The sequence below is a fragment of the Salvelinus alpinus genome, chromosome 11 (assembly GCF_045679555.1).
Source record: "Salvelinus alpinus chromosome 11, SLU_Salpinus.1, whole genome shotgun sequence".
Lineage (NCBI taxonomy): Eukaryota > Metazoa > Chordata > Actinopteri > Salmoniformes > Salmonidae > Salvelinus > Salvelinus alpinus.
In genome coordinates, this window is record NC_092096.1 from 62,182,711 (window position 1) to 62,192,752 (window position 10,042).

Below are 10,042 nucleotides of genomic sequence, written 5' to 3' on the forward strand. Positions count from 1 at the left end.
GTAAAAGTGACAATTGAATCTGGTAAGTCTGATAATTGTATTGCAACATCACAACATCCCCTCCCCCGATCACTCAAAACCAATTGATTTCATCATCAGGGCATACTTCCTGTGGCAGTGACAACAGCGGGTATTGGTAGACTCCTTGTATATGTCCCAAATGGCACCATATTCCCTATGCAGTGCACTAATTTTGACCAGAGCCCTATACGTCAAAAGCAGTGCACTAAATAGGCAATGTTGTGTCATTTGGGACGTACACGTACACTCCTTATCACCTCAGCTGTGTAGAAAGAAGTAGAAGTACTTTCTCAATTTCCGCCTGACTGACGTGCCCAAAGTAAACTGCCTGTTGCTCAGGCCCTGAAGCCAGGATATGCATATAATTGGTACCATTGGAAATAAAACACTTTGAAGTTTGTTGAAATGTTAAAATAATGTAGGAGACTATAACACAATAGATATGGAGAGCCCGTGCTCTTTTCATACAATAGAAAGTATAGGAGGAGGAGTCAATAGAAACTTATTTTGACTTGTTTTAACAAAGTTTAGCGGTAGATTTTTGGATTCCTTTCTCTGCAAGTTGAACGAGTGGATTACTAAAATCGATGGCGCCAACTAAACAGACTTCTTGGGATATAAAGAAGGATTTTATCTAACAAAACGCCCCTAGATGTTATAGCTGGGACCCTTTGGATGACAAATCAGAGGAAGATTTTCAAAAAGTAAGTGAATATTTAATCGCTATTTGTGAATTAATGAAACATGTGCCGGTGGAAAAATATGGCATGCTTTCGCTGTAATGGCTACTGTAAATCGGACAGTGCAGTTAGATTAACAAGAATTTAAGCTTTCAACCAATATAAGACAGTTGTATGTACCTACATGTTTAATATCCATAATTTTGTATTATTTATTTGAATTGCACGCCCACCAGTTTCACCAGAAGTTGTCCCGCTAGCGGGACCCCTATCCCAGAGAGGTTTTAAGGCAGGTCAGTTTCCTCCCTCCCTTTCCCCTCCCTCCCCCTCTCCTTCCCAAAGATTATCAAAGGAATTTAATTAATGAAACATGTGCCGGTGGAAAAATATGGCATGCTTTCGCTGTAATGGCTACTGTAAATCGGACAGTGCAGTTAGATTAACAAGAATTTAAGCTTTCAACCAATATAAGACAGTTGTATGTACCTACATGTTTAATATCCATAATTTTTTATGTTTCCTCCCTCCCTTTCCCCTCCCTCCCCCTCTCCTCTCCTCCCCCTCCCTCCCCCTCTCCTCACTCCCCTTCTCCTCCCTCCCTTTCTCCTCCCTTCCTCCCTTCCTCCCCCTCTCCTCACTCCCCTTCTCCTCCCTCCCTCCTCCCTCCCCTTCTCCTCCCTCCCTCCCTCCCTCCCTCCCTCCATCCCCCTCCCCTCTCCTCTCTCCTTTTCTCCTCCATCCCTCCCCCTCTCCCCCTCCATTATTCCTCCCACCCCTCTCCTCACTCCCCTTCTCCTCCCCCCCCCTCCCTCCTTTTCTCCTCCCTCCCTCCCCCTCTCCTCACTCCCCTTCTCCTCCCCCTCCCTTCCCCTCTCCTCACTCCCCTTCTCCTCCCCCCCTCCCTCCCTCGCCTCAATCCCCTTCTCCCCCCTCTCCCTGTCCTCCCCTCCTCCTCATCAGGTCTGGAGAGGTGTGCATCTCATCTCCTCTCACACCATTAGGCTAATTAGGAAATGAGTGAGAAAACTCAAGTGTGGAAGGATGGAAGGAAGGAGGGAGTAATTGGAGAGAGAATGGCAGAGAGACATTATTGTTGCTAGACCACCATCTCCCTTAAAGGGAAATGTCACCCTGGCTCTGTCACAGCATATAGTCATAAAGATGTCAATTATACAAACCACAACCTAAAACGAGTGCATTTTCATTTCGCTGGACGAATGGGGAACTTTGGACTTCCTGTGTATTCGGCTGCTCATAGTGAACCACAAAGTTAAAGGGAATGCAGATACTAGGTAGAAGGGGCGTGCCCACAAATGTGGATTGCATTGTTTATTTCGAACGACCAACACAAAGTAATCTCAAAACTTCTCTAGGGATTATTATAAAAAAAGTTATGTTTGTTTTTCACTACCGTTTGTGTGGTGTTCTGTATCTGTTTGTGCTAATTACAAACAAGCACGAAAATGAGTTATCTTTCATCGTTCTACCTACCAGAGGTTTACCCAGTGGCTTGCGATCATCAAGAATGATGCTTACGGTTCCCAAAGATTATCAGAGGAATTTTCAGGCTGAACTGATGTGGAATCCATTTAGACAACAGCTGAGAAGTGATGCGATACCATCGTTTGTTTCCCCCTTCACAACAAAATGGAAGATTCTCGATAAGAGGTCATGTAATGTCAGCTAGAATGCTAGCCTAGCTGGACTAAGTAAATTAGCTAGCTAGCATTACAGTCCTGTATTGAACTCTAAAAGCCATCAGCTAAATCATATAACTAGCTAGCTATCTTTTGGACACACACTGTTAATCCCTTTTGCCGATGCCATGGTAGTCACTGCTAGACTGGTACCTTTAGCAGAGTAAACATGTTTGTTTGTTTGACTAACGTTAGCTAACGTAAGCTAGCCAACATTAGCAAATAAGAATAGCTCAATCTGGTAGCAATCTATTCCACCCCTTGTCTGGAAAACACTCCGTTACTAAAAATAAAATGGTCTATATAGCTAACTCACTCTTTGTGTGTTGGAAGCAATGATGAATGTGTATAAATTGTTTATGGTTGGTAAGTTGGTTCTTTAACTAACAGCAAGCTGACAATATTGAAATGTCCATGTTAGGTGTGCTAAGTCTAATAGTGATCAATACAACTAGTGGGGTGGTTAATTTGTGAATTGTTGTTTGTTTTGCTCTGGGTGGTACAGAATCTGATTCCACCAGCATGTGTTTCCAATTCCAAGCTCTGCACAAGGTGATTGTAAATTGGCAAAAATATGTACAAGCTGATGGCTAAAATAGCTCAAGTTACAGTAAGCATGGCATAAACATGAATTGGGTAGTGTTTGTGTTATGGGGTTACAGGTGGTTAGATGTAGCCTGAGGACCACAGAGAACCTCCCAGACCATGTCATCAATTTAGTCTACCTCTTTTCTCGTACCTTTTCTCTTTGTAAAACTCGGGTTATCTGGAGTCCTTCCACAGTGCCCTGCGAAAAGAAATACACCAATACAGCGGAATTTTGAGTACACAAGCATGAGAGGAGCACAACAAGATTGTGGGACAAAAACCAGCAAGTGACGCTGAAAAGTATAAAGTCATGACTACAACAGTAATGACACAACCACCTCATTCTTCTCTCTGCAGATTCTCAAAACACAATGCAAAGACACGTGTACAAAACAAAAACTTGCCAAGGGCTACTATGACAAGAATCATTTGTCAAAGTCAGTGGGCTGGGGGAGGTTTACAGACAGGTCATTGAGATGAGGAAGGGGTTTTTGGTTGTACAGGATTGTGCTTAGAGACAGTAAATGTATTGTGGTGTATTAGTGATTTAAAGGTGTGATTTCTCCTCAATCTCCCATACACAACAATTCATGCTGTGTAAGAACTGCCCACCTTCTGCAGCCCCCCAGTTGTTGACTGATCTTTCCTTTCCAAAGCAGCTCCCAATGTCCCTCATTGTCCCTAAACAATACACTAGTCTGTCTCTAAACACTAAGTTTCCAATCGGTTGATACCTTACGCCCTACGTCTATTCCACAAAAAAGTGTAAAATGCTAAGACCATAACCGTGCCGTTGCAGGAGACGTGCAGTACCAGCAAATCTTCTGCAAGAGGTCCAATAGCTGGTGGTTATGGTCTGCAAGAGGTCCAATAGCTGGTGGTTATGGTCTGCAAGAGGTCCAATAGCTGGTGGTTATGGTCTGCAAGAGGTCCAATAGCTGGTGGTTATGGTCTGCAAGAGGTCCAATAGCTGGTGGTTATGGTCTGCGAGAGGTCCAATAGCTGGTGGTTATGGTCTGCGAGAGGTCCAACAGTTGGTGGTTATGGTCTGCAAGAGGTCCAATAGTTGGTGGTTATGGTCTGCAAGAGGTCCAATAGTTGGTGGTTATGGTCTGCAAAAGGTCCAACAGTTGGTGGTTATGGTCTGCAAGAGGTCCAACAGTTGGTGGTTATGGTCTGCAAGAGGTCCAACAGTTGGTGGTTATGGTCTGCAAGAGGTCCAACAGTTGGTGGTTATGGTCTGCAAGAGGTCCAACAGTTGGTGGTTATGGTCTGCAAGAGGTCCAACAGTTGGTGGTTATGGTCTGCAAGAGGTCCAATAGTTGGTGGGTATGGTCTGCAAGAGGTCCAATAGTTGGTGGTTATGGTCTGCAAGAGGTCCAACAGTTGGTGGTTATGGTCTGCAAGAGGTCCAACAGTTGGTGGTTATGGTCTGCAAGAGGTCCAACAGTTGGTGGTTATGGTCTGCAAGAGGTCCAACAGTTGGTGGTTATGGTCTGCAAGAGGTCCAACAGTTGGTGGTTATGGTCTGCAAGAGGTCCAACAGTTGGTGGTTATGGTCTGCAAGAGGTCCATCAGTTGGTGGTTATGGTCTGCGAGAGGTCCAACAGTTGGTGGTTATGGTCTGCAAGAGGTCCAATAGTTGGTGGTTATGGTCTGCAAGAGGTCCAATAGTTGGTGGTTATGGTCTGCAAGAGGTCCAACAGTTGGTGGTTATGGTCTGCAAAAGGTCCAACAGTTGGTGGTTATGGTCTGCAAGAGGTCCAACAGTTGGTGGTTATGGTCTGCAAGAGGTCCAACAGTTGGTGGTTATGGTCTGCAAGAGGTCCAACAGTTGGTGGTTATGGTCTGCAAGAGGTCCAACAGTTGGTGGTTATGGTCTGCAAGAGGTCCAACAGTTGGTGGTTATGGTCTGCAAGAGGTCCAACAGTTGGTGGTTATGGTCTGCAAGAGGTCCAACAGTTGGTGGTTATGGTCTGCAAGAGGTCCAACAGTTGGTGGTTATGGTCTGCAAGAGGTCCAACAGTTGGTGGTTATGGTCTGCAAGAGGTCCAACAGTTGGTGGTTATGGTCTGCAAGAGGTCCAACAGTTGGTGGTTATGGTCTGCAATAGGTCCAATAGTTGGTGGTTATGGTCTGCAAGAGGTCCAATAGTTGGTGGTTATGGTCTGCAAGAGGTCCAACAGTTGGTGGTTATGGTCTGCAAGAGGTCCAACAGTTGGTGGTTATGGTCTGCAAGAGGTCCAACAGTTGGTGGTTATGGTCTGCAAGAGGTCCAACAGTTGGTGGTTATGGTCTGCAAGAGGTCCAACAGTTGGTGGTTATGGTCTGCAAGAGGTCCAACAGTTGGTGGTTATGGTCTGCAAGAGGTCCAACAGTTGGTGGTTATGGTCTGCGAGAGGTCCAACAGTTGGTGGTTATGGTCTGCAAGAGGTCCAATAGTTGGTGGTTATGGTCTGCAAGAGGTCCAATAGTTGGTGGTTATGGTCTGCAAGAGGTCCAACAGTTGGTGGTTATGGTCTGCAAGAGGTCCAACAGTTGGTGGTTATGGTCTGCAAGAGGTCCAACAGTTGGTGGTTATGGTCTGCAAGAGGTCCAACAGTTGGTGGTTATGGTCTGCAAGAGGTCCAACAGTTGGTGGTTATGGTCTGCAAGAGGTCCAACAGTTGGTGGTTATGGTCTGCAAGAGGTCCAACAGTTGGTGGTTATGGTCTGCAAGAGGTCCAACAGTTGGTGGTTATGGTCTGCAAGAGGTCCAACAGTTGGTGGTTATGGTCTGCAAGAGGTCCAACAGTTGGTGGTTATGGTCTGCAAGAGGTCCAACAGTTGGTGGTTATGGTCTGCAAGAGGTCCAACAGTTGGTGGTTATGGTCTGCAAGAGGTCCAACAGTTGGTGGTTATGGTCTGCAAGAGGTCCAATAGCTGGTGGTTATGGTCTGCAAGAGGTCCAACAGTTGGTGGTTATGGTCTGCAAGAGGTCCAATAGCTGGTGGTTATGGTCTGCAAGAGGTCCAATAGTTGGTGGTTATGGTCTGCAAGAGGTCCAACAGTTGGTGGTTATGGTCTGCAAGAGGTCCAACAGTTGGTGGTTATGGTCTGCAAGAGGTCCAACAGTTGGTGGTTATGGTCTGCAAGAGGTCCAACAGTTGGTGGTTATGGTCTGCAAGAGGTCCAACAGTTGGTGGTTATGGTCTGCAAGAGGTCCAATAGCTGGTGGTTATGGTCTGCAAGAGGTACAACAGTTGGTGGTTATGGTCTGCAAGAGGTCCAATAGCTGGTGGTTATGGTCTGCAAGAGGTCCAATAGTTGGTGGTTATGGTCTGCAAGAGGTCCAACAGTTGGTGGTTATGGTCTGCAAGAGGTCCAATAGCTGGTGGTTATGGTCTGCAAGAGGTCCAATAGCTGGTGGTTATGGTCTGCGAGAGGTCCAACAGTTGGTGGTTATGGTCTGCAAGAGGTCCAATAGTTGGTGGTTATGGTCTGCAAGAGGTCCAATAGTTGGTGGTTATGGTCTGCAAGAGGTCCAACAGTTGGTGGTTATGGTCTGCAAGAGGTCCAACAGTTGGTGGTTATGGTCTGCAAGAGGTCCATCAGTTGGTGGTTATGGTCTGCGAGAGGTCCAACAGTTGGTGGTTATGGTCTGCAAGAGGTCCAATAGTTGGTGGTTATGGTCTGCAAGAGGTCCAATAGTTGGTGGTTATGGTCTGCAAGAGGTCCAATAGCTGGTGGTTATGGTCTGCAAGAGGTCCAATAGCTGGTGGTTATGGTCTGCGAGAGGTCCAATAGCTGGTGGTTATGGTCTGCAAGAGGTCCAATAGCTGGTGGTTATGGTCTGCAAGAGGTCCAACAGTTGGTGGTTATGGTCTGCAAGAGGTCCAATAGCTGGTGGTTATGGTCTGCAAGAGGTCCAATAGTTGGTGGTTATGGTCTGCAAGAGGTCCAATAGCTGGTGGTTATGGTCTGCGAGAGGTCCAACAGTTGGTGGTTATGGTCTGCAAGAGGTCCAATAGCTGGTGGTTATGGTCTGCAAGAGGTCCAATAGCTGGTGGTTATGGTCTGCAAGAGGTCCAATAGTTGGTGGTTATGGTCTGCAAGAGGTCCAATAGCTGGTGGTTATGGTCTGCAAGAGGTCCAATAGTTGGTGGTTATGGTCTGCAAGAGGTCCAATAGCTGGTGGTTATGGTCTGCAAGAGGTCCAATAGTTGGTGGTTATGGTCTGCAAGAGGTCCAATAGCTGGTGGTTATGGTCTGCAAGAGGTCCAATAGCTGGTGGTTATGGTCTGCAAGAGGTCCAATAGTTGGTGGTTATGGTCTGCAAGAGGTCCAATAGCTGGTGGTTATGGTCTGCAAGAGGTCCAATAGTTGGTGGTTATGGTCTGCAAGAGGTCCAACAGTTGGTGGTTATGGTCTGCAAGAGGTCCAACAGTTGGTGGTTATGGTCTGCGAGCCATACAGCACTTCTGTCAGAGTCTAATCCATCCACTGCAAACAGAACAAGACCATTTTCCACAAGCACAACGTCTCATCTTTCACATCCCACCATGCCCATTGCAAGTTTACCCGAAGCCAGATAAAGGACTATGGCAGCATTTACACAAGCAGCCGAATACTGATATTTTTTTCACTAATTGGTATTTTGACCAGAACATTAGTTCTGAAAAAAGACCAATTAGTGGAAAAAATATCAGAATTAGTCTGCATGTGTAAACGCAGCCAGTGTGGGGCAGCATAAGGCCATGTAGAATATGGATATTTTCTATCAACCTTCAAAAGTTGTCTGCCTTTATGCATTCACAGAAGGTATTTATATAAGCTGTGTACACTATTTCATGTTAACTCAAAAAGTATTCAACAAGAATGGTATATGGTAAAAATAACATACAAAAGAATACAGTATGAACAGTGTGTTACTGTTCAGTGTGTCTCACGTGTAGTGAAGTGCAGAGACCTGTAGCTACAGATTGTTACACCAGAATTCGACAAAGATTTTTGGTAGCTATTACTGGGAGTTACAGGATAGGTACTGTTTAGTGTAGCAAAGTGAATTTTAGACCAGCCTTAGCTTGGCGATATTGTCTTCCTCCTCGATTTGTGGAAACAGGAGTCTTGTAAAATGCTTGTGTCCAGTTGCAGGGGGTCTGTTTGTTGGATTACTTCATTGAGCAAAAATAAGTATTTATTTAAATAACAGAGCATTTTCTACATTCAAACTGACCCCCTGCAACTGGACACAGATATCGTATGAGACTCCTGAACCCAGAGTCATGATGGAAATCATTGACTCGCATGTACAGTGGGGAGAACAAGTATTTGATACACTGCCGATTTTGCAGGTTTTCCTACTTACAAAGCATGTAGAGGTCTGTAATTCTTATCATAGGTACACTTCAACTGTGAGAGACGGAATCTAAAACAAAAATCCAGAAAATCACATTGTATGATTTTTAAGTAATTCATTTGCATTTTATTGCATGACATAAGTATTTGATCACCTACCAACCAGTAAGAATTCCGGCTCTCACAGACCTGTTAGTTATTCTTTAAGAAGCCCTCCTGTTCTCCACTCATTACCTGTATTAACTGCACCTGTTTGAACTCGTTACCTGTATAAAAGACACCTGTCCACACACTCAATCAAACAGACTCCAACCTCTCCACAATGGCCAAGACCAGAGAGCTGTGTAAGGACATCAGGGATAAAATTGTAGACCTGCACAAGGCTGGGATGGGCTACAGGACAATAGGCAAGCAGCTTGGTGAGAAGGCAACAACTGTTGGCGCAATTATTAGAAAATGGAAGAAGTTCAAGATGCCGGTCAATCACCCTCGGTCTGGGGCTCCATGCAAGATCTCACCTCGTGGGGCATCAATGATCATGAGGAAGGTGAGGGATGAGCCCAGAACTACACGGCAGGACCTGGTCAATGACCTGAAGAGAGCTGGGACCACGGTCTCAAAGAAAACCATTAGTAACACACTACGCCATCATGGATTAAAATCCTGCAGCGCACGCAAGGTCCCCCTGCTCAAGCCAGCGCATGTCCAGGCCCGTCTGAAGTTTGCCAATGACCATCTGGATGATCCAGAGGAGGAATGGGAGAAGGTCATGTGGTCTGATGAGACAAAAATAGAGCTTTTTGGTCTAAACTCCACTCGCCGTGTTTGGAGGAAGAAGAAGGATGAGTACAACCCCAAGAATACCATCCCAACCGTGAAGCATGGAGGTGGAAACATCATTCTTTGGGGATGCTTTTCTGCAAAGGGGACAGGACGACTGCACCGTATTGAGGGGAGGATGGATGGGGCCATGTATCGCGAGATCTTGGCCAACAACCTCCTTCCCTCAGTAAGAGCATTGAAGATGGGTCGTGGCTGGGTCTTCCAGCATTTTTTTTTTTTTTTTTTTTTTTTATTTCACCTTTATTTAACCAGGTAGGCTAGTTGAGAACAAGTTCTCATTTGCAACTGCGACCTGGCCAAGATAAAGCATAGCAGTGTGAACAGACAACACAGAGTTACACATGGAGTAAACAATAAACAAGTCAATAACATGGTAGAAAAAAAGAGAATCTATATACAATGTGTGCAAAAGGCATGAGGTAGGCAATAAATCGAATAATTACAATTTAGCAGATTAACACTGGAGTGATAAATCATCAGATGATCATGTGCAAGAAGAGATACTGGTGTGCAAAAGAGCAGAAAAGTAAATAAATAAAAGCAGTATGGGGGGTGAGGTAGGTAAATTGGGTGGGTAGTTTACAGATGGACTATGTACAGCTGCAGCGATCGGTTAGCTGCTCGGATAGCAGATTTTTAAAGTTGTTGAGGGAGATAAAAGTCTCCAACTTCAGAGATTTTTGCAATTCGTTCCAGTCGCAGGCAGCAGAGAACTGGAAGGAAAGGCGTCCAAATGAGGTTTTAGCTTTAGGGATGATCAGTGAGATACACCTGCTGGAGCGCGTGTTGTGGGTGGGTGTAGCCATCGTGACCAGTGAACTGAGATAAGGCGGCACTTTACCTAGCATAGCCTTGTAGATGACCTGGAGCCAGTGG

The 10,042-nt window shown here is 45.4% G+C and overlaps 1 long non-coding RNA gene across 1 annotated transcript; it reads left to right on the top strand.

The window, feature by feature from the left end:
* Positions 1 to 351: 351 nt before the first annotated feature.
* On the top strand, positions 352 to 1,884 carry LOC139533438 (uncharacterized). The gene is made up of 2 exons (XR_011666749.1): positions 352 to 725; positions 1,662 to 1,884. It is a non-coding gene; the product is annotated as an uncharacterized lncRNA (long non-coding RNA).
* The last annotated feature ends 8,158 nt before the right edge of the window (positions 1,885 to 10,042 follow it).